General features: G+C 40.8%; 1 long non-coding RNA gene across 1 annotated transcript; it reads left to right on the top strand.

Annotated features, from left to right (window-relative positions):
• Positions 1-12,312: 12,312 nt before the first annotated feature.
• On the top strand, positions 12,313-24,209 carry LOC134295531 (uncharacterized). The gene is made up of 3 exons (XR_010002138.1): positions 12,313-12,926; positions 14,328-14,456; positions 23,223-24,209. It is a non-coding gene; the product is annotated as an uncharacterized LOC134295531 (long non-coding RNA).
• The last annotated feature ends 1,766 nt before the right edge of the window (positions 24,210-25,975 follow it).

The following is a 25,975-nucleotide window of genomic DNA, read 5'->3' as shown; positions in this document are numbered from 1 at the left end:
TCCCCGCCAAGTCCAGCAGCCGTTTCTCCTCCGAGTCCTGGGACGCAGGTGTCTTATCAATGTCAGTGACCCTGAAACTCAGAGCCACATCCAGGCTCTAGTAGCAGGGTTCTGACAGTGAAGGTAAAAGAAACTGTCAGTTAGGTCGGGATTAAAAACACACATGGGGCAAGGTTGGCATTTGGGAAATAGCTTGGGTCATAAGGAAGCTATCAGATTGGAGAGGCAAAGATAAGGCATCTCAAAGAACAGTTTTGGACATTAGTAGCAAAAGAAAAACCTACAGAGTATGTACAAAATGAGGCTTAGAGAAAGTAGTAGAAGAAACATAGTACAGTTATATCAACAAAACCTATTACAAAGACACTCCCTTGGACTGGAGAAAAACAGACTTTCAATTGTCAAGTTATAGCACCATGAGTGCAATAAACAGTACAATAAAGCTTGAGCTTGAAAAGAATAGGATGTCCCTCAGCTGATCCTACTCTAGTTATCTGTGCCTGTCTACAACAGGCAAAGTAACAGCAACTGTCTCTAGAGTCCTGTGGACCAAGGACACTATATCAGTGTTTCTCAAGCTCTACTCCTCCAGATGTTTTGGATTTCAGCTCCCACAATTCCTAGCAGCTGGTAAGCTAACTGGGATTTCTGAGAGCTGAAATCCAAAACCCCTGGAGGAGCAGAGTTTGGATGATTACTAGGCCTTCAGGGTCTCATTTTCTACAGGATAATTCTGCCAACAAGGCAGGAGGCCATGGCTATCCCAAGCCAACTTAGTTTGTCTGGGCCCCCAAACTGGCTAGAAGTGCTGAGCTTCAGCTGCCACAGCAGAGAGAAGTACTGTCCAAGTGCTGAACTTCCAGGCAGCCACTAGTAGGTAAAGGTTTTCCCGACTCTGGAGGTTGGTGCTCATCTCCATTTCTAAGCCGAAGAGCCAGGCGTTGTCCATAGACACCTCCAAGGCCATGACCGGCCTGACTGCATGGACCGCCATTACCTTCCTGCTGGAGTGGTACTTATTGATCTATTCACATTTTCATGTTTTCTAGCTACTAGTTAGCAGAAGTTGGGGATAACAGCAGGAGGTCACCCTGCTCCCCAGATTCGAACCACTGACCTTTCAGTCAGCAAGTTTAGCAGCTCAGTGGTTTAACCCATTGCGCCACCGGGGTTTCCTCAGGCAGCCACTACAAAGATGGAATAATCATCACAACAAAGCCATAGCAGTAGGTGGTGGTGGTAGGATGAAATACCCACAACTACTCCCACCACTTAGGAGCCCCAGTGGCAAAGTGCGTTAAAGCACTGAGCTGGAGACCGAAAGGTCCCAGGTTCAATCCCCAGGAGCGGCGTGAGCGGCCGCTGTTAGCTCCAGATCCTGCCAACCTAGCAGTTCGAAAACATGCCAATGTGAGTAGATCAATAGGTACCGCTCCATCAGGAAGGTAACAGCGCTCCATGCAGTCATGCCGGCCACATGACCTTGGAGGTGTCTACGGACAACGCCGGCTCTTCGGCTTAGAAATTGAGATGAGCACCAACCCCCAGAGTCAGACATGACTGGAATTAACGTCAGGGGAAAACCTTTACCTTTACCTACCACCACCACTTGGACCTCAAGGTGCCATTAGACATAGCGCTAAAAGGCAGAGGAAAATATTGCTTTTACCCAAAGTGCCTCTGAAAGGCAAGTTTCTTTCGCTTTTTGTACTCTCCTCCTACCGGTAGCTGAATTAATTGAATACATTCAGTTTGCAGCACTTGAAGTAATATGAGGATAAAGGGGGAAAGAGGGAAAAGAGAGAAACTGAAACATTTGAAGAGTAGTTAGAAAAGTAGGGCAACAGAGGATTAACCAGAACTGCCCTTGCCTAATCAAGACAGTTGGGAAGTATGCATTATTCATGCTTGTTTAAGAATACAATTTTGCATGCAAGATGCGGTCTACCACAGAAGGCCTCACACATAGCCTTGTCTTCTGTTCCTAGTATGAATGTCAAGCTCTCTTAACAATGACTAAAAAACAATAAATCCTGGCATTTCCTCTGTATTCTCTATCTCTTCTTTCTTATCTTTATTTCCTTTCTTTCTCCTCTCTGAGAATCTTTAAATCCTCCAGCACAACTCTATGGTCAACCTATGGTGTTTTGGATTATTTGGGGATTTGATTAATACAATATCTCTAGTGTGAAGTCATGGCTCTGCCTTTCCTCTCCTTTGTTTTAGTTCCCTCTATTTGGGTTTCCCAATAGTGTAGATGCCTCCATTTGTATTAGTTTTTTAAAAATCCCCCTAGATTCCAGCCTTAGTTAGTCCGTTCCATTTGCCTGTTACAGAGTTCTCCTACTAAACTCTTTTTCTTTCTTCAAAAGAGCTACAGTCATTAGGGGCCTGGTCATTGCCTGGTAATCTTAGGCCCAGCAATCCAAAACAGGCATCCTTAGCACTAAACTCTGCTTTCAGCAGTATTCATATACCACCAATCCCAGAGACAACAGAAGCTTTTGGTCAGCCTAAGCTTCACAAAGTAAAAGATTGAGACAGTTTATAAACAACATTGCTTTGCATCAGAGGCAAACGTCTTTCAAAGACTCCAGAGAGGTGACTGCAACCAGCAAAATCTTCTTTTGTAATGTATTGTTTTAAGCTATTTTATAATAGTCCCGGGTGGAGTTAACCCTTTATTCATCTTGTTTTCAGTAAACTCATTTGGTTATATTTTCACCTTGCTTATAGTACCTCTGTATGTAAAGGGTCTTGATCTTAACAGAAGGTATACAGATAGCCCCCAAGTAAAGCCAGACAATATAGTTTTCCCAGAGGGTCGGGCGTGCCATCACATCTAGGAATCTCTAAAGGTGCATCTACAGTATAGAATTTATGCAACTTAACTTCTATAGAATCATGGGAGTTGTAGTTTGGTGAGGCACTAGCACCAATTGACAGAGAAAGTTAAGGACCTTGTGAAACTACAACTCCCATGATTCCACAGCATTGAATGGGGTCAAATTGCATCAGATCTACTGGAGATGCATCCTAGAACCTCCAGTCTATAGTCAACTTTTGGCAGATGACCATAAAGCCACATTGGAGGACAGTGAGATCTGTATAAACCATATTACTCTAAACTGTGAATAATCAAATCAGCATATTATAAAGCTGAAAATGTGGAGTGCTGACTGCCGTATCAATTTGAGATTCTGACAATGCCTGGGCTAGTCTCTGCTATTCCAAATGGCAAACTGGAACCTAGTTAAGCTCAGTCCAGGTACCTCTTACTATACTTAGCACACTTGGCACTCCCAGTTTAATATGACCATACTAAACAAACCATGCACAAAGCTGGTGTTTGGACATAACCTTTGTTGCACATTATAACAAATAACCTCGCAAAAGCTCCTGCAGACACACTTGTTATTATCTCGTGCAGGAAAAAAAGCCATCCACAACCCAGAGCTGTGACCTTGTTATAGTTTGTAATGAGCTGACGGAAAAATATTTCTGCCTGATTAGAATTCTTAACGAGTTCTTGATTATTATAAGAGCAAGCTGGCCAGTCTCCCATTTTGTCCCATCTGTAGAGAAAACAGGATCTTTTCTCGTATCTCCTCCAGAGTTCTTTACTATGCTAGAGGTAAGAGATTTTTGTTGCCATTTACCTGCATGCCCCGCACACTCTTTGGCTAATAAAGTAGACATTTGCCTTTCATGTGGATCATATCCCTTCCACATTCCTGTTATTTAAGGATCCTTCTGAATATTACCCAAGACTTTCTAGTAAAATCTATTTTTCTTGTTCTCTTTTACCAGCCATGACCATTTTGATGGCACAAACCCAGGCTTTTGTGTGAACCTACAAATATAAAGATTGATGTAGTGTTGCAATAGCATCAGGAATCCTAGGAATCCAGTTTCTCATCGCAAATAAGATGTAAACTCATTGTATCACTTTAGGTCAGTCCACTACCCTCTTTCTTTCACCCTGCATCTACAGTACAGAATTAATGCAGTTTGATACCACTTTAACTGCCATAGCTCAATGCTATGGAATTATGGGTGTTTTAATTTTCCAAGGCCTTTAGCCTTCTCTGCCAAAGAGTGCTGCTGCCTCACCAGACTACAACTCCCATGGTTCCATAATACTTAGCCATGGCAGCTAAATTGATGTGAAACTGTGTTAATTCTACACTGTAGATGCACCCTCACTCTCAATACAACTTATCTAATAAGGTTATTGTGTAAATAAAGTGTCAATGAGGGTAGTCATGTATTTTATTTTGGAAGAAAGCTCAACCACACAGGAGGAAATGTGATATATAAATGCAAAAAACAAATATAGTGTCTCTCTCTCATACACACACAGAGACACACACATCTATGATTACTCTTTCAAACTAATTCTGGGCTTTCACATCTCACACTGTAAAGTAGCTATTTAGAAACTAGGAGCTGTTCGTTCTTGGGTTCTGTTACAGACATGTCTCAAATAAGAAAATGCAGGACTCCCACTCATTTACTTGATGCATCTGTAAATATCAATAAGGAGACATGGTGGGGTTTTTTTAATGCAAACCTCACCTTTTCAAATGGGAGAGAATATATGTGATTGTAAAAGAAGCACGTATCACTGTCAAATGGAAATTACAATATCAAGTGTTTAAAAAATAAATCCTATAATCAGAATTGGCTTGCAAAATGAGCTAATGGGTTTTTAGTCTAGTGGGCAGACGTCCATATCATAAATAGCACCATTGCAGCTGGTCGAAATTATCCTTTTTGCTGGCAGTATCAGATAAGTGCATAAGAAAAAAGACCCACAGACTTCAAAGAAGGGACCGAGTGGTTAGAAATGAGGCAGGGGACAGGGGCTTTTGTGAAGCCAGCGATGTTGCCCTCTTTTTTTCCTTTATAGAACTTCTGAATTCACACAAAAAATCTTATTATCTTCACTAGGTGTGCATGCAGGCTACGGTAATAATGCCCCAATCCCTCTGTACTTCAGGGTCCATCCATGGTACCAAATTAGACATGAGTGAAAATGTTATTTCAAGGCCAAAATCCTGCATCAGGAGATGTAGCCACGTATTTCAATGCTACCTCAAAACACCACTTATTTTGAAGCCACATGGCATCCTCCTTCCCTGCATCACAACCATTTCCAAGTTGCAGGAGAGCAGAGGGGATGAGCAGGGATGCATCCAGCCCTCTTCTTAAAGCTGGGCATACTGGGACAGGACAGGACTGCGTATGTCATCATTCCAGTTGACTGTGATGTGCCACCCCAATTTACAGCAACTTAGAAATGGTTTGGGGCTTAGGTAAAGGTTTTCCCCAGACATTAAGTCTAGTCGTAGTCCGACTCTGGGGGTTGGTGCTCATGTCCATTTCTAAGCCAAAGAGCCAGCGTTGTCCGTAGACACCTCCAAGGTCATGTGGCTGGCATGACTGCATGGAGTGCTGTTCCATGGGGCCTGCATGTTTTAAAAGAGAGAATTTTGGCAGACCTTTGGCTGTTGCAATGGTTCAATGACTATAAAAGTGAATTGCAATGTCATAAATATCATAATTGATGAACATAAGGCCACTCCAGTTTTCTTTTATATATATATAAGAAAGTACTAAAATGCATACATTTCTTCATATTTTAGATGGAAGGAATCTTGGATTTAAAACTTCTGAATGTGGGAGGAATAAAAAATGATAGATCTTTCACCCAGGCTGTGAACTTGAGTGCTTAAAAGGTTGGGTGTGACTTCTTGGATATTCAGCCGTATTACTAATGAACTAAGGTCACCATTCCTCCCCACCCCCCACCCGATGCTTCTTATCTTTAATACTTTTATGGCAGGCAGATATAACATCATCCACTCCATGCTAGGAATATCTATGCCTGTGAATGTGGCAGATGCCAATGGCATTCATTTTGGAAGATGTATGCAACATGCACAAATGCCTTCATATTCTATATGGAAAGGAATTATTTTTTAAAAAAACAATCAGTGGAGGAGGAAGTGAATTGACAGGTTTATATCACTATGCCAAAAATGTATTTCTGGTCTAGGTGTTTATATGACAAATGGAATTATGTAGATCTCACAGCTGATAATAGAATAATCTTTGGGCATTTCAGAAGTCGTGCTAGACACTCTTGCAGCAGAGGACAGAAACCATTGACACTATATTAATAGTTGAACTTTCCAGATGTTCTTGGACCATAATTCCCAGCAATCTTCACCACTATGCTGGCTAGGATTAGGACTTGCAGTCAGATGACATCTGGAGGGTCAGAGGACTCCCAACCATGTTCTGCATAATATGCTGACCTGACACAATTTGCCACCTGAAATGTAGGCCAAGATGGTGCCAGTCCTCACAAGTTTACATATTCAAAAGCTGACTGGACTAGCAGTTGAATCCTATTTCAACATTGATAATGGAACAACATTTTGTGAAAGCACTTGAGAACAGCAAGCTAACTCAATATCCACTTCACTCTGCCTAAAGCTAGAACTATTTATGTGCTGAATGCTTCATATCTCCATAATTATGACAAAATGTAACACACTGACACAATAGAAGACCACTCGGTATGATGACAAAGGGAGCAGCTCCCTGAATGCTGTTTCAGTGGAAAAGGTTGAGACTGGAGTGATACAAATTAGAGAGTGTAAAGGACTTTGCTCACAAAGAGTGTCCTTAGGTTTCCTACATGGTTCTGTGCTTTAGTTTTTCATCCATGTCATCTCCTCTTAAACACAGTTCTGTTTCTTGGATTCGTGTGCCCTCCCCCCATTTCCCACTATGGTGCTGTCCTTGCTTAAGAGAGATTAACTGCACTGCCACCTCCTTCTAGTCTGTTCCTCTGAAGATTATCGTTTCATGCTAGGGACAGATAATCCCATCAACCAGTTGGCCAACTGCCATAAACAGGACTGATTAAAATCCTCTGGTTCTCCCACACACTCCAAAGTCTCTCTTTCTCCAGCGCTTATCGTCTGATTGGCTGAACAAGTAGAGATATGAAGATACAGGTGCTATTAGTTATAATGAATCTGAATAAAACAAACATCTGGGAAGATGGCAAGCAAAACAAGTGCCATGCAAACTGACTATCAAGAAGAAATGTGAATCACTGTGCTATGGTGTCCAGGGTCACACATTGCATATTTGTCAATGTGCTACAAATTTGCTTTTTATTGTATATACCATATAAAGCCATATGAAGCAATGTCATAGATCATATCTACACTGACCCTTCAAACAAGTATAATCTGATGTGCTAGGTGCTTAATCAGGCCTGAAAAGAGTCCGCACAAGGATTGCCTCAGCTGCCACAGAGGAAAGGGGGGACCATCCTGTGTTGTGGGTGTTCTCTGGCTGCAACACACCACCTACCTTTTCCTCGTTGCTTGCCCTGACATCATCCAGAGCGATGGGGCACCACTCCCTTCCCAGTGCTCCCTGTTGCTCTGGCTGATATGAAAGTGAACAACAGAGAAAGATAGGTGTCATGTCAAAGCCCGAAACCCCCGGGACACAGTGGATGGGGAGAAAGGAGCACTGCATGAGATGACAGTCGGGGCAGACATAGCCAGTTCCACTTGGGAACTGACCCAACTGTCCCCACTGGCCTTAAGTCAGGGAAAAGACTGAATTCTGAATCAGAATTAGGTCTTCCTCCTGACTTTTGGTACTATGAGCAAGGTCACATTGGAAAGACCAAAGATCTTTTCCAGCCACACTTGCAAACTGAAGCATGCAGGCAGGTGTTCAGCTTTGGAATGGTAGCCGTTTCTTTCTTGCAAGCAACAATGCCCTTTTCCAGTCACATTTGATCCCATGACCAAAAACTGCAAACCCAGAGCAATCTATTGTCCAACCTCAGTCCTAACTGACAAACTTCAATTTCCCACTTATTAACCATGCAGAACTCTGAGTGCTGCAGGCAGCACTCCACATTTGTGAGTTTAACTTTTGCAACTTTGAATATTCACAGATTTGATCAATAGGATCCGTCTAGGAATCTCAAGGTCTTCCAGTTTGGCTTTATGGCAAACCTCTGCCAAAAGCTGACGATGAACTTACACTGAAGGGCCTAGGATGCACCTACAGAGTAGAATGAATGTCTAGACACTACTTTAGCTATCATGGTTCAATGCTATGGAACCATGGGACTTTCAGCCTTTTTTCCCCAAAGAGCTGGTGATTCTCCAAATTACATATCCTATGACCTTATAGCATTGGACCATGAGAATTAAAGTGGTGTCAAATGGCATGAATTCTACAAGGTTGATGCATCCCTAGTAAATTCTTTCTGGAAAAATAACATTTGGTGCCTTGTAGGAAGCTTTATCCAGCAGTTAGAATTTTGCATCAAGTTTCAATCTGAGAAATCAACTGTTGTTTCTGAATTCTTTTAATCTGCTTACATTCATGAGCCAAAATAGTATTCGGTGATGGAAAGTTTTATTGATATAATAACCTGCTTTATTTCTTGAAGATAGGCAAATAAAGAGAAACCAGAAATCATTGATATCTGATTAACTTTTTAAACAAAACATTTGCTGTTGGTTAAACACTCTTTAATTCTTGTGAGCCTTCAACATGCAGATTAAAGTTTGGGATGGCAAGTCTGGCAGTCTGGATGCACAATTTCTTTTCCTCCCTTCCTAAGTGGTTGTCAAGTACAGCGTAAGAAATTGTGTGCCCTTTCTGCCAGTCATTTTCTTCCAAAACTTTAATTTGCATGAGGAGTTAATATGGGACCTATTCAGTATGAAGTTCCTAGTCTGCTGAGGAAATATTGCTTGTCTCTTGGGTAGAAAGAGAGAGAGAGAGAGAGAGAGAGAGAGAGAGAGAGAGAGAGAGAGAGAGAGAGAGAGAGAGAGAGAGAGAGAGTGTAAAGGCAAGGAGTTTTCCAAAAAAAAAAAAAAAAAGCAGTGTCAGGCTTGATGTGCAGAGAACCAGATCAGTGTTGAGCTTTTGCTCCCCTTGCCTTTACTTGTAGATAGCAAAGCATTTTCCAGGACTCAGAGGCAACATTTAGTCTGATAGTTCAGGGCTCATTTCCAATTAGCTTAATGAAATAAAACTCTTTTTTTCCAGGATTGTTTTGTTCATGCACGTGCAGCAGAAAGCTTTTTTTTCTCAGCCGTTTTTTTTTTTCATGGATCAGTTCTGGATAGTGTTTGGTTTTTTAGGTTTTTGCAGAATTCACTTGAAGACATCTGTTTTCATGCCTCCAGTATAGGTTGGTGTTCAAGTTGCATCTGTTAAGAAGACTCTTTGCTTTCTTTCCTGGGGGCTATTTCAGGGCAGAAATATATCCATTAACTGTGCACACTGAAGCAGCCACTCCACAAAAGCATGAGCAAATAATGTAGTGATACATCGAGCTCAACATATAACTCATCTAAAGAGACCATGGTCAGAGAAAGGAAAAGAGAAAAAATTCATTCAGAACCAGAGAGCAGCTGCTATGATTTCTCTTTCTCTCTTTCTGGGGTGAAGGATGGGGGAGGGGGAACATCATATTACTGTGGCATTATGTCCCATTGCATTAGAAGCAAATCATATCGTTTCTCAGATCCCATTACATGTTGTTGTTTCTTGCCTTTTCTCCTGAAATCATCAGTTTCAAGGTTTATCACATGAATAAGTGCAGTTCCCGCCCACTCCATTAAAAAAACTTGGAAAAATCTTTGTGGGTGCAGGGCTTTCCCCTCCAGTCCTGCTACTCTGAAGTAGATATGAGGCACTGATTTTAACTAGACACACTTTGGGGATATTGTGCCTTCCCCTCTAATCCCGCTACTCTGGAGTAGACATGGAGCACTGATCTTAAATAGACACAACTGGAGTTGCTGGGCTTTCCTCCCCATCTCAGTGCTGTCCATCATGCAAGCCCTAAACTTAGAATGTACCACAACTTCATAGCATCATAGAGTCATAGAGTTGGAAGAGACCTCATGGGCCATCCGGTCCAACCCCCTGCCAAGAAGCAGGAAATCGCATTCAAAAGCCAAGAATACTCTGAAGGAGAAATGACAAGAAAAACAAAGATATTTTGGTATTTTTTAATGATTAAATTAATTTCAAAAAATACCATGCCAGACTCATGAAGCAGGATTTTGGGAGATAAATGTCAATGCTTAGTAGATGTCTGTCCACAGGAATGCCCCTTACTACACGCCACTGAAAAATTCACAAGCAAATTTGGCAGATCTTGTTTTCTCCAGTTATATACTGATTTCTGACTTCAGAAGACAATCTGTACCTTTGACTCCTTAGAACAGTGGTCCTCAATCTGTGGGTCCCCAAGTGTTTTGGCCTACAACTCCTAGAAATCCCAGCCAGTTTACCAGCTGTAAGGATTTCTAGGAGTTGAAGGCCAAAACATCTGGGGACCCACAGGCTGAGAACCACTACCTTAGAAGAAGGGAAGAATATCAGTCAATCAATCAGTCTTTAATGCAATGTGCTCCTGGTCTTCATCTGGTGAATCAAAATTCATAAGGATGTCTATAGTTAAACTAAAATGATTCAAAAACCTTGATGCACCACCAGCATGTCATTTACCTTGATTTCTTCCTAAAAGAAGAAAAACAGGAGGAAGACACAGCAAACAAAATGATAGTAAGTGCAGAGTTGTATACAAGTAGCTGTTCTTGCCAAATATTCCCTCCTCTGTAGATTGTTAAACATAGTGGAGCCCTGTCTCTTTTGCATCTGGTTATTGTAGAATAAAGAGTGGGAACTTTGGCCTTCCAGATATTAAATCCCAAGGCCTCTCAACCATAATAATTGGCTATGTTTGCCTGGTACTTTAACTACAGTTTAACAGCATCCAGAGGGTCACATTTTCCCCATCCCTGCCCTACTGAGAAAGATGTATAATTGCATATTGAGGTTAAAGGTATACTCAGATCTGGGGGTGGGAAAAGATTGGTTCACCCAGTGCAGCATTACACACTCAAATTGTGTCCCATTGCTCTTTTCAAGTCTCTGGCATGATCTTGTCCAGTACATATTACTTGAATTTTGTTTGTTTTTTTACCAAAACTGCCAGAGATTAAACCTAGAACTTTCTGGATGCAGACCACATGCTCCACTACCGTTCCGTGACCCTCTTCACAAACATCCTCTGATATCCATTAAACTTCCAGAGTGACTCATACTATTAAGTCATCCCCCATCTCTGAGTCAGGGCATCCTTCAGCACATATTAATATCTCTGAGTGTTTTCTCCTTTGCACTGGTTGAGTCAGACTTGTGTGTAAGCAGCCGGTCATGCATACTGAGGACATTTGCAGGAGCAAACACTATCTATGATGAATTCAAGAGTGCGTTCTTTCTTTTCACAGTAGACAGTGGCAGGAACTTTGCATATGTGAATCCCCTCCCACTCTTCCAGAAAGGGATTAAAAGGGTATAAAGGAGACTCTTTGTCATCAAATCTACTTAGCCTCAACAAGCTACTACACAAAGAGCCCTCAAAAATTAAAATGATGTCTAATTATTCTTTTCCATTATTCATATAGAGCACATTTTTGATATGGACATGTCTGTTAATGTCATATGCAGATGTGAATCCAACTAAATGGTAGCATGTGTCTTTTTTTTGGGGGGGGGGGGTCATTGCCGAGACCAGGATTCTCTACCTCCCTCATATTACCCCACCAATGGAGCTACTCGCATTTTGAGCCTTTTCCCCATCTGATGGGGACAGGGCGCCAGTTCCCTTCATGTGATGGGAAAAGGAAGGAGGGCACATGGAGCACTGCGAGGCGCTCAGCACAACTGCTGGAAAAACAAAGCAACTTGAGGGTAAGTGTGAAGAGATCGTAAGTCTCCAGAACAACTGAAAACAACCTTTCCCCTTTTCAATGTGACATCCAGATACTTAAACATAGCTATCATGTCCCCTCTCAGCCTTCTTTTCTCCAAGCTAAACCTACCCAGCACCCAAAGGTTGTCCTTGTAGAGCTTGGCTTCCAGACTTTTGATTATGTTGGCCATTCTTCTCTGGACACCTTCCAGTTTGTCAATATCCTTCTTGAATTGTGGTGAAGTATAGGATACAGTATTCCAGATGAAGTATGACCAGAGCGGAATAGAGTGGAACTATGATTTGCACTCAGAAGTAAGATATATATTTTAAAATACAAGTTTCGGTTCACTGGATTGGAGAACTTGCAGTTCATTGGATTGGGAAGCTTCTCTCATGTCCCCTTTTGATAAATAACATAAGGGGGATAGTATTAAATGATAAAACAAATATTTTAATAGCTATCAGATGCCAAAGGATGGTGGTAAATATAATTCCTGTTAAATCTGTTCTAAGCCTGGATGCTCTGATTGACAGGAACCGACAGGCTGGGCCTCCTTTGCTGGTGGTTTAAAACTCTCAACCAGCATTTTCAGCCATCACAGACCATGGTATTGAGTCAATCTTCAGGATGTATGAAGAGCTAGGTTCAAATTACAGGTGCTAAATAAATATTCGTCCCTTGCTACAGTCAATATAAAAAGGTGACTAGGGAGAAAGCAGTGTAGAATTGTAGGCTTTTTTAGAAATGAAATCCCCGAAAATTCAGCACACACAAGAATAACAGATGCCAGGAAATCACAAAACAGCATGAAGTGATAGGAAAGGCAGAGACAGGGGGAGCCTGTATATTGATATTTGAAACAGGCTCTTTAAAATGGAAGATAATAACTGAAAATTATTCTGAGCTGTTCAAAGGCATAAATGACCAAACAGCCTCCTGACTCCAGAATTACATTATACAGAAAGGAACTTAATAGCATGCTATTATCACTTCTCCTCACTGACAGGATTTCGGCAGTGAAAAGACAAACAAAAAGTGCATTCATAATCGCAACCGGCTTCACCTCTGCGAAACGCCGACCACAGCTAATTTCAGGTAAGTACTGTGGTGAAAGTGGGGGAAGAGGGAGCAAGAGAGAAAGCTTGGCGGCACTCATTTAACTTGGTGTGGAGGTAATTTTTGTCTGCTGTTTCCCTTTGCTATCCGAGAGGCACAGATTGGGTTGGCTGCCTGGGGTGCTTGGTTAGCATTGCTGCTGGGACATTATTATTATCCCTATTGCCCTTAGCAACAACAATCAGCATCAACGGTAGAGATGATATTGTTTCAATATGCTATACATCTGCGTTCGACCTAAAATAGAGATCACAGATGGGGTCCGTGTATTTTTTCAGGATGGAATGTATGATTTTGAAAAGGCAGGAATGTTTCAGAGGATATGTTTTTATTTCCCTTGAAATGTTTTTCTTCCCAGAGGGTTTTTTTCCACCTGTATTTGATTTTTTTCCCTTTCCACCCCAATGTTTGTGTTTCTTGCCTCCCCTTTCTGCCACTAGTTCAGTACTATTTTTGTTTCCAGTAAAGGCTTCTTAAGAACTTAAGACGATTCCTGCTGGATGAGATAAAATTTGAGACCTATGATATCCTATATCCTTTTATACGAATGGGCAGGCATATATATACACACAGACTGATCCGACATAAGACTCTTGGTGCCGCTTCATCCAAATTAATGATCAGACTCACCTTTCCTTCTCTTGAAGAAGCAAAGTGTCCCATATGTACTTATTTCTATCCACTTCTATATTATTATTATTTTATTATGACACAGCAAACAAGATATTATTATTATTATTATTGTTATTGTTATTGTTATTTGTCACATTTACTAAATTCCACTGAGTCCTACACTTAAAATCCGGTAACCCACTGTGTTCATCACATTAGACTGGTTACAAGTGTACGGTAGAGCATTCTTTCCGTATTTTAAGCATGGGGGTCAGCTTTCTTTTCAAATGTTTCAAGAGGTAGTAGGGAAGTGGATTTTTAGAGAGTGATCTGGATGAATGGCCAATTCAGTAATGTGATGGCATTTGTTGCTCTCAGGATTAATGTTTTTACCATCCTTGTGGGAGGTTTCTCTCATGTCCCCACATGGAGCTGGAGCTGATAGAGAGAGCTCATCCGCAGTTCAACTTTTTTCCATCATATTTATGAACAATCTGTGAATTTGGGAAAATTCTTATTTTAAAAAACCCCAAAATGAAATGCTCACTACTTTGCACTGAGCAATTTCTGTTGGTACAACTGTTCCCAGATTACAGAGGGATGTTGCGTAACAACTTTTAGGAAGTTGTCTTTCATGTCTTTGAGAGGCAAGTAACCAGTGGTAGCTTTGCAGCTAGGGAAAGATAAATAAGATTGTTTTTCTGGCTCTCCATATTTCCCTGGGCATCTGGGAGAATGACCTGATTTCTCTTTATTTTTCTACAAAAGTGTAGCCTGGTCCTACCTGGTCATCTTCATAGACCCCCAGAACTTGATAACTGCTGGGCAAGGAGGGAGCTGCACAGAGAATTATGCTCCGAATAGCTTAATGCAAAATCACAGCCATTCTCACTTCAGGTAAGGTCGATATTTTAAAAGAAACAACCATTCTCTCTGCCCCTATTCCCTAACCATTCACTCTGTCCCAAGCAAGAACAAAAAATAATTTAGTTCTGGTCAGGATTCTGATCAAAAAATGTCTGCTTTGCTTCTCTCAAACCTTTTTCTAAGAAAAAGTGTACCATATCCCAGAAATGCACACATTTGTGAGGCTTTTGGTATTATTTCTCCTACATAAAATATGAGCAAAACCATTCATAAATTTAGAAAACATGAATTGAAAAAAATAGCACAAACACACTTGAGCCAATTGGAAAATGCAAGTTTTTAAATGTACTCACGCTTTCTCCCTCAAGAAGAAGAAATAAAACCTAATATAAAACAAATATGCTGGGGATTTGGAAGAAAGGCAACACAACTGAATCTGAAAGATGTTCATATCTCTATGCCTATTACACCCTTTCAGTGAACCTGACTGAATGTTTGGGGAAGAAGAAATGTAGCTTTCACCTGAATGTGTATGAAAGAAGAAAATGTAGTCCTGCATGAAATGGATGGAGAGGGAGTATAGAGAATGACTGTTGTATGGGCCACTAGGCACTTCCAGAGCTCTTGTGTTGTTAACAGTTTCATCCACCTTTACCTACAGATTCTCAGACGTTGTGGATGGGATTGATTTACACTAGGCCCATTCATTACAAGAGATCATTAAACACAGCTTCATTTATATACAAAAAGTATTGAATACCATAAAATCATTTCAAAGAACCTAGCAAAGCCTAGAAAATTTTTTATCTCTAGGCCTCCAGTGCAATTCTATGGTCAACTTCTACCAGAAGTTGAACATAGAATCACTCTGGAGGCTTTAGAGAGAACACATCACTGGATCCTCCAGAACAATTCTATGGTATGCTTCAATTGGAAGCCCAAAATATAGTGAATTTCAGATAAGAAAATCATAGATTACACACGAAAATCATAGTCTTGTGAGATATTTAACCTTTGTTAGTGAACTCTGGTACCATAACGAACTATAAATCTCAGGTTTCTATAGAATAGAACTATGTCTGTTAAAGTGGTGTCAAACTGCTCTAATTTGGCAGTGTGGATGGGAGGAGAATAAGTTGGGATTCCCTGTGTGCATCTACAGATCTTCGCAGTGGCATTTTTGTGGTGTTCACTTGTGTGCCACTTCAGACCACAGAGTAAAGGAAGAAGTGTTGCTCTTTTCCCAGGTCCCATCATTGCTCTGTCCCCACTGTTCAAGCACTCATGACTTCTATCCTGCAGGCAATTAACTTCACTTCTCTATAAATCAGTTCTCCTGACTTCACTTCTCTATAAATCAGGCATGGGCAAACCCTGGCCCAGCCCAACCACTCAGGCCCAGCATGTGGCCAACTTTCTGAAAAGTCTGCCCATGCCTGCTATAAATGCTTGAGAACCAGACCATTGCTTTCTCCAGAATCTTACTGTACTAGTGTGACTCCACATTCTTGCTTCAAATACTTCTGCTGATCAATTAACCAACTTCCCCTGTTGTCTCCCTATCTCCTTCTCTGTTTCAGCTTCCATATAGTTAGGTCAGATTTAATACATTTTAACTTGACTGTCTATCTTCTGTCTCTTGCCCTTTCAGTACTACTCAACCCATATACAGATTTCTTAGTGCAGTCTCTAGCTTGCCATTGATTCTGCTTCTCATTGATCCACTCCATGTCTCTATCCCATAAGACTGACCTATGGGTTGCCCTGGGTGTACTATATTGAAAACTCTGACTTGAATAATCCCTCAGAAGCACTTGGGCCACAATCCAACAAAGAGTTAAGTATGCCTAAGCTCATTGATTTCAATGGGTTTAAGCACACTTAATTCTAAGTTGGATTGTGGCCTTGGTTTTCATTAAGCTGTTCAGCTGACGCAGAACATGACAGCCAGTCTCCCTTGAGGATTTAGTCTTTCGGAGTGCATTACTTTAGTGTTCCATCATCTGCACTGCTCTCTTTTCATATACACACACCCAAAGGAATAAAATATTATAGTCATAGTTTTCAATTAAAAGTGCATTAAAGTCCACTTGATCACCTCTTTAATATTATCCAAAAGGAGGATAGTGGGGTAATGTTAGTCTTTCCCTCTAGCCTGTTGCTTCCCAAAGTAAGCCAGTTGTTCCTCTACAAACAACAATGTCACAATGGACTACGAGTTGATCGGCAATCAGTTATAGGTCTTTTCTATGGACTCTGTTCTTTTCAGCAATCATTCTCTAAAAATACGTGTTAAAGAAGCAAATAATTCCTTCTTAGCAAGATTACATGACCATTTTATTGAACATTAGCATCTTGCCCACAGCTAGCAGAAATACAAAGCTTTCTCTGCTGACTTCTACCACCCAGGGCTGCGCTAAAACTGACTGCCACCCTCTACAAGCCCATCTGGCTTGTTCAAGTGTATCAAAGATGCATTGATACACCAAAATAAATCCCCAGCCTATGGAGCTTTGGCAATACCTCGTTCAGAATTTCTTTTGTTCCTATAAAGGATGGCTATTTTTTCTACAGATTTCTCAACTAAAGGAGACAGGAGTGGCAGAAACCTTCTGCTTTTGTCCTGCAGGGAGAGATCCAACATTCACAAGAGAGGGATGAAGGAAGGTGATTCTACCACAAAATTAATTTGAAAGAAATGCAGTCTCATGCCATGTGTTGAAACCGAAAGAGAGGGAGGGAGCAGAGAGTCTTCCTTATATTTACAAAGTGCCAGGATTTTTTTCAGCCTTATCAGTGTGATGGATTGTTTAAAGACACATTGAAGGACAAGATAGCGATAACAATGGCCACAATTACTATTTTCCATAATTTCTTTAATGGCAGTAATATATTACTGTGCTCCTGGCATACAGCTTTATCACTCAGAAAACACTTAGCAATCGTTTCAATCCCTTTTTTATTAAAGTTGGAGGCAGCATTACTGTTTTAGCTGGCATGGGGCTACCGACTGTGCAGGACTTCACGTCTCACAGCAAGCGGTTCCCAAGGGCACCCATCCCTAAAACAAATCAATTATGTTCAACTGATCACCACCTTGGGAACTTCAGGTACATGAATAAGAAACATTAAATACACATTTTGCAGGTAAAATGTGCCCTAACACACTCATCCATAAACAAAGGCCCCTTTAGCTCAATTAGGAAGACTAGCAAATCACTCAAGTGAGTTAAAACAATAAACTGCCATTCAGAGGATTGTTTCCATCGCCAGACTGCATGAAAATGAAGCACTAAATCAGGATGTTCAAGGTTATGGTCATCTAATTGATTGGTACTTGTTTTTAGCTATTCTTATTTTCATTAAAAAAAGGCCTCTATAGATCCATACAATCCATAGGAACCCATGGATGCTGTGGATCAATTAAGTGCTCTCAGAGGCAATAACAATATGGCCTTGAGATGTACCATGCGCCACAACTCATGGTGCTTTCATGCATCTCTACAACAGGCCCTACATTTTTGGACCTGACAAATCTAAGCCACAGCTAAGAAAGGAGGAATCTGAAGGTAATTCATTTTTCTTGATCACATGCTTAGAAGGTTTTGCCTTGAAGTTTTCTCCATTTGCTTAAGCCCTAAAAGATTACTTCTCCAAATTCTCCTGGTGACACAGTGAGGGAAATAATAAAGCAAAGAGAGAGCCAACTGGGCCTCCTGGGGAAGGGAGCTTCATAATCTGAAAGAAGCCACCAAGAAGTCTCTTTCTCAAGTACTCTCCAGGAGTGCCTGGAATGGTGGTAGGACTGAACTCAAGCCATGTAGAACTTCAAAGGTAATAGCTGGCACATGGAATTCTGCCTGGAAATCAGCAGAATTGAATGACTCTTGATTTGAACTTGACAGTACAGAAAACGTGCAGCTTCAAAATATCTCTGTAGTGAAAACTATTGGCTTAGCTGTGGGATTATGCCATTGTAGAACTCCATTTCTTAGGTGCATATGTTTACAATCCATGACAGTTCTCTCATCACTGTGAATAGGGCGCCTGACTTGTTTGCCAAGAGCAAAAGCTGCCATTTTTCATTGCCACACATTCAGCACACATTAGAATTTGCAATTTCTAATCACAGTGATTGAGTCAGATGACTAATTCAACAGAAGTTGGGAGCAGTCAAGGGCTGGGAGGGGAGGCCCTGCCACAAGTAAAATAGCTGCACACACAAGACCTATATGAGCTTGACCATGCTCTGATGATGTGGACAGGATTCTTGGCGAGGTGAGAGCTACCACATATATTTTAAATCCTTGTCCTTCCTGGCTGATCAAACAGGCCAGAGGAGGACTGGCAGAGTGGGTGAAGGGAGTGGTCAATGCCTCCTTAAATAAGGTGAAGTTTCAACTTGCCTAAAGGAGGCAGTTGTGAAGCCTAAATTTAAAAAGCCATCCCTGAACCCCTCTATAATGGATAATTATCGGCCACTGTCCACCCTCCCCTTCCTGAGTAAGGTCTTGGAGTGTTTGGTGGCCTCCCAACTCCAAGGATTTCTGAATGAGATGGATTATCTAGATCCATTTCAATCTGGTTTCAGGCCTGGCTATGGAACAGAGACAGCTTTGGTCACCTTGGTGGGTGACCTATGTAGAGAGCTAGACAGGATGTTTGTGTCCTTGTTGGTTCTCCTAGATCTCTCAGCAACTTTTGATACTATTAACCATGGTATCCTTCTGGGTCGTCTTGCTGGGATGGGACTGGGAGGCACTGTTTTACAGTGGCTCCGGTCCTTCCTGGAGGGCCGTACCCAGAAGATGATGCTGGGGGACTCCTATTCAATTCCTGGCCATTGTCCTGTGGTTCCATTTTGTCCCTCATGCTGTTCAACATATACATGAAACCACTGGGAGAAGTCATCTTGAGTTTTGGAGTTCGGTGCTACCTATATGCAGATGACACCCAACTCTACTACTGGGTTGCTGTGAGTCTTTCGGGCTGTATGGCCAAATTCCAGAAGCTTTTTCTCCTGACGTTTCACCCACATCTGTGGCAGGCACCCTCAGCCTTTCCACCCAATGCCAAGGATGTTGTTCTGACCCTAAACCAGTGTCTGTCGTCAGTAAGGGACTGGATGAGAGCAAACAAATTGAAACTTAATCCAGACAAGACAGAGATATTCCTGATCAGTTGTAAGGCAGATCAGGGAATAGGGGTCCAGCCTGTGCTGGATGGGGTCACATTAGCCCTAAAGACACAGGTCTGCAGTTTGGGGGTCATTCTGGACTCAGCGCTGAATCTGGAGGCCTAGGTATTGGCAGTGGCCAAAAGGGACTTTGTACAATTAAAACTTGTTCACCAGCCCTTGAGAAGCCAGATCTGGCCACAGTGGTACATTCCTCAGTTACATCCCATCTAAATTACTGTAACATGCCCTATGTGGGGCTGCCTCTGAAAAGTGCTCGGAAAATTCAGCTGGTCCAAAGAGCTGCAGCCAGGTTGCTAACTGAGAGTGGTGGCAGGAAGCTGACAAGCCCCCTGTTAAAGCAGGTCCTCTAGTTTCCAGTCTGTTACCGGGCACAATTCAAGGTGCTGGTTATGACCTTTAAAGTCCTAGACCAGTGGTTCTCAACCTGGGGTCCCCTAATGTTTTTGGCCTTCAACTCTCAGAAATCCTACCAGCTGGTAAACTGGCTGGGATTTTTTGGAGTTGGAGGCCAAAAACCTCTGGGGACCCCAGGTTAAGAGCCACTGCCCTAGACGATTCAAGTCAAGGCTACTTGGCCAACTGCATGCTCTTGTACGAACCTGCCCAGGTCCTAAGATCTTCAAGAGAGGCCCTTCTCTCGGTTCCACCTCCATCTCAAGCTCAATTGATGGGAGCAAGAGAGAGAGTCTTCTCGGTGCTACCCCTTGAATCTGTCCAGGGACGCCAGAATGGTGACAGGCTAAAACCTTTTTATTCAGGCATGCTTTTAAAGATGAAGGTGCTTAAGACCATCAAGGACTGCTATGATTTTATGATGTGATTTCATACACATTTATATTTTGAACCTGGATTGTTTTAATGTTGAATTAAGCAATATATTTAGAACATTTGGAGTCTTCTGGGACTATCCTAGGATTTCATGTTTTAAGTGCAGGATGTAATAGATTATACAGTATGACCAATATTGTAAATAATTAATCACAATTTATAACTGTCTCATGATTAATAGGTGAAATTAATAAACAACAAGTTGAAGACTTAGGTTGGAATCTCTTGGTGACTCGTGCTAACTAGTTTGCACTAGCACAAATTCTTAACTAGGAGTTACACTAAGATAATGTCTTTTGCAAACAGTATGCAAGAAGCATCCTCTATACCTCCTTGTGCGGTGACTAGTCCCTGGATGCACAATGGCTGCCAGATAGTACCATGGTACATCTTCACCGCCACTACCTGATCCAAATAGCCAATAACAGCTTGTAGTGTATGCTAAGAAAGCTCTTTTATCCTGTTGCCCTTTTAGACCATCAATATAAATACTAGTGGAACTTTATGCTTTGTTCATGCAAAATTAAATCTTGAACTGGACTACTAATAAGACATCTCATATGTGAATACAGCTGGCTTCCTGTGGTCATCTCTAAAAATGCAATTAAAGACTGCTTTTCCTTCAGATCTGTTTCCAAATTTAGAATAGAATTTCAGTCCTAAGCTTAACATTAGCAGAAAGCATATGAATGCTCACATCCCCCCACCCCATCTCTGTGTGTATACTGTATATCAGAGAGGGAGATGGGTATTTCCCTGCCTTCTGCCTCTTTTCATTGATTCCTACTTGGATGAGATTAAAAAAATAAATGCTAGTCACAAATGCATTTGCTTCAGGGATACTAGTGGGAGGGATAGATATGCATTAGTAGCATTGATATGTCTTTTTGTTAGTGCATCAAACTCTACATGCTGCAGATGTACTGTAGACTTACTTTTCTAACAGGGTGCTTTAAACTACTTATCCGTGTTAGAAGATGGAATCATGAAGCACTCTTTTAACTTATTCAGTTATATTGTGGAAAAGTCAATGCAACAAAGGAAGATGGCTGATAAGAAGCAGTGATTATCTACACCAAAACAACAATATCTAATAACAATGATGATGATGATGATGATGATGATGATGATGATGATGATGATGATAACATTATTTCTTGCCTGTCTCTCATTGTGGCCCGAGGCAGGTTACAGAATAATGCAAACAATGCAAGCTAACCAACATAAAGCCAGTTTACTTTCCAGGACTATAAACTATCCAATACGTGAAAGATTTTTTTAAAAAAGATTCCCAAAATCAACTCCATTTTGCTTTATATAAATGTAAATCAATGTCATTAACTACAGTCAGCCCTCCATATCCAGATTCTATATTCACTGATTCTGTATCCATGGCTTGTAAAAAAAATTTAAATCCAAAAAGCAAACCTTGATTTTGCCATTTCATTCCGCATCATTATATTTAATTAAAATTAAGCATCTATAGATTTTGGTATCCATGAGGTACTCAAACAAAACCCCAGGGTTACCCATGGTCCACTGTATCAATTCATTGAATAGTTGTTACACCCATTATAAAAAAAAAAAAACACACACACACACACAGATATATATATATATACACAGTAGAGTCTCACTTATCCAACATAAACGGGCCAGCAGAACGTTGGATAAGCAAATATGTTGGATAATAAGGAGAGATTAAGAAGAAGCCTATTAAACATCAAATTAAGTTATGATTTTACAAATTAAGCACCAAAACATCATGTTATACAACAAATTTGGCAGAAAAAGTAGTTCAATATGCAGTAATGCTACGTAGTAATTATTGTATTTACGAATTTAGCACCAAAATATAACGATATATTAAAAACATTGACTACAAAAATGCGTTGGATAATCCAGAACGTTGGATAAGCGAGTGTTGGATAAGTGAGACTCTACTGTGTGTGTGTATGTGTGTGTGTGTGTGTGTGTGTGTGTGTGTGTATGTGTGTGTGTGTATATATATATATATATATATATATATATATATATATATATATATATATAAAAATTTGTATACTAAAAGATATTTTCTTTAGATATTATACTTGCATTCAAACTATTGGAGCCTGAGCTAAATTAAAGTGATAACATTCAGTCAAGAAACTAAAGCAAGAACCATTGACTGCAGAAAATTTGGTGTGGGCTACGTGATCACTTGAACCATACACATCCTCCCACATTTTGTGGCCTCTAGAAAGCTTATGGAGAGGCATCAAGATAATATTTCCAAATAAAATGCCCTGCTTGTTGTTATGCATACCAGATCCCTTGCTGCCATGGAGTGAAATCTGATGAGATAGGAGCAGAGCTTGGAGGAGTAAGATGTGGCAGAGTCTGTCTCCTGCCTATTTGTACATCTGCATATGACCCACACTGTCACCTCCCATTAAAGAGAGCAGCTGAAGAGAGTCACCCAACACAGATGACAGACTGCAGTTCACACTCTCAGGTTATCATCAGCTGCTGCACACCTTGCTTCTCCGCGCCTTCCCCATCCTGCCATCATTTGCACTAAAGAAGAAGGAACGTACAATTGTAAGGAAAGGGCATCTTCCTTGACCTTGATTATACAGCACCCTTGGAGACACCTTATACGTTCCAGCAGTTCTCCAATTATCCCAGCTCTGGGATACTCTTGTTTCTGAGGAGCCAGAGAGTAAAGGCTAGCTTTACTTTACTTTTTCTAGATTGCATAACCAGAATGGTCTTTTATTTGACAGCTCATCATTGTGACAAAACTGACAACTGCTGCAGTCTCCATGCGGGCACAGGGGAAAGAAAGATGAAGAAGTTGCATGAAAGGCAAGAAGAAACAAAGGAACTGAGCTCTAAAACACACTGGAGAAGCAAATTCTTAGAAAAGAGCAGTCATAGTAAGACCTGTGTTGAGAAGGTATGGAAACTGACAAAAGGGGATCTCTCAAGGTGCTCGATCTTTTTTTTTTGTCTGTTAAAACGTTTTTTGAGAAGGACAAAGAGCAGATGAATGAATTTTGTGCATAAAAGTTTAACATGTGTAAATCAAACTCTGTGCTTGATATTTACCCTAAAGAACTGTTCTGTTCTTCTTCCCATGTGACCTTTCCCCTTCTCCTAAATGAAAAAAGAGTATCAACTGCAGCGTAGACCCATGCAAATCCTTGTGCTGCTTTTCAAAGAGACTTCACTTCATGTTTGGAATGCCAACAAAGTTATTATTGTTTTGGACATTGCAACATTGCAGCAAATCAGTCACAGTTAATTCCTCCATCCTTGGACAGAAACAGAATGATAATTACCACCTCAAGCGGCTAACACAGAAGGATGGGGAAGAGAGGAAGCAAACAGCATTCAGCCCTTTCAGGTTTACCTTGTCTAATACAGTACAATGCTGTTCATGGATACTGACTACAGTAGGGTTTCTTTACAGGTACATGGAATATGATGAAGCTGCTATATGTCATAGTAACCTTTTTCCAAACAGCTACATTGAGGACATAGGATACAAACAGCTCTGTTTTTAACCATTTTATGCCGTGCACTGACTTTTATAACTGTTTGTTGATGTTATGTTTTTATTGATGCGACATTGTTTTATTGCCGATCTTGTTTTATTTTTTATTGTTGTTATTGTATTGTTGTCGGGCATGGCCCCATGTAAACCGCTCCGAGTCCCTCCGGGGAGATGGGGCAGGATATAAAAATAAAGTTGTTGTTGTTGTTGTTGTTGTTGTTGTTATTATTATTATTATTATTATTATTATTATTATAGGATACATGGGAATGAATGTATTGCAATGTTGGCACATTTCTCTCTTTCACCCTCCATTCTTGCCTCTTTGGATTCCACATCACTGCTGGTCACAGCTGACCTCCAGTTGGAGTGCTCAAGGGCCAGGGTTTCCCAGTTTTCAGTGTCTATGTTTTTAAGGTTAGCTTTAAGCCCATCTTTAAATCTCTTTTCCTGTCCACCAACATTCCATTTTCCATTCTTGAGTTGGGAGTATAGTAACTGCTTTGGGAGACTGTGATCAGGCATTTGGACAACGTGGCCAGTCCAGCAGAGTCAATGCTGGTAGTCTTTGCTTCTTCCAGCATGCTGACATTTGTCTGCTTGACTTCCTAGGTGATTTGCAGGATTTTTCAGAGGCAATGCTGATGAAATCATCCCAGGAGTTGAGTGTGACGTCTGGAAAGCCATCATACTTGGACAACGGGAGATTGCCTAAGTAAGACTACAGTACAACCCCCATATTCTTGGGCCTAGTATCTACAGTATCATTTACCCATGACCGACAAAATATGTCCTTTCTAGACTTTTTCTAGGTCCTCCAGCATGACTATCACATTATTGGTCCAGAAGCCATACATTTCAATATGGATCTGTAGTTTTACAGATCCATGTGAAGTCCGGGAACATATCCATGTGCATAGAGAATTTCCCATACTAGGGAAAATCTCAGTTATATATTTCAAGTTTTTTTTAAAGACAACTAAAGTTTAATTAGGCAAGACCATTAAATGCACAGCCTAGTGATAGATTCCAATGACAACCGAAATGGAGTAGGTGGACCTTATATTTGGAGCAAGAGAGAGGGTTTTTTTAAAAAAGATATCTATATCTATATGCTCATTATTCAGTCAAAATCATTCCACATATGTTGCACTTCTCCCTTCAGAGGGAAGTGAGTTAGGATGCATGCGGGGAATTCAAGTATGGGGATTGGGACAGGAAAACAACCTCCACGGAGCCAGAATTAAATCTCACCCTCTCCGATTTCAGTGGCTGCTTTTCATTTAATTGGGGCTGAGAACAAGTTATCTTCCAAGTCCGAGTCATCTCGATCATGGGTTATGTTGTTGATGAACTTATGGGAGGTCTCCCCCTTTAAAAAGTGTTCACATACTGAGTTGCATGTAAGGGTGGACATGTTGAAAATTCATTAAAATTATCAAGTGTTTGATTATGAGTATAAAAAATCATTCTCTCTCCATTTTATACTATTAGAACTCTGGGTCATTCTGTGAAATTGGTGGGCAATTAACTTAAGGTAGGAGTACTTCACATAATTAATTCTTGGAATACATTGCCATATGTAGTGGTGATGGCCAATAGTCAGATGAATTTACAAAAGAATAAAAGTTGCATGCAATGTGAATAGTTTCTTGGGCAGTAAATAAGCATTTTCTGCTATTTCAAGAAGCATGTCTTGAAACTTCTGTTAAAGATGTCCCATACAGATATATGCCATGTCAAAGGATTTCCTATGCACATTGCTGGGTCTTTTAAAGAGCAGAACTATAGCTACAACAGAGAAAGATTTTAAATTTGCTACTAATAACTACTCAAAAATTTAATAGTGATAGAAAGGCAATCAGGTAAACTACCAAAAGGAAAGGAATAGCTGAATCAGGCTTGGCGTGTAACTATTAAGTCCAGTCTTTAAAAAATGGCATGCCTATGAGAAGAGAGAAAATAATGTTTTCAGCAATC

This window comes from Anolis carolinensis, chromosome 1 (assembly GCF_035594765.1).
Source record: "Anolis carolinensis isolate JA03-04 chromosome 1, rAnoCar3.1.pri, whole genome shotgun sequence".
NCBI classification, from domain to species: Eukaryota; Metazoa; Chordata; class Lepidosauria; order Squamata; family Dactyloidae; genus Anolis; species Anolis carolinensis.
The sequence above is the reverse complement of the archived record's forward strand: the minus strand, read 5'-3'. Positions and strand labels throughout refer to the sequence as shown.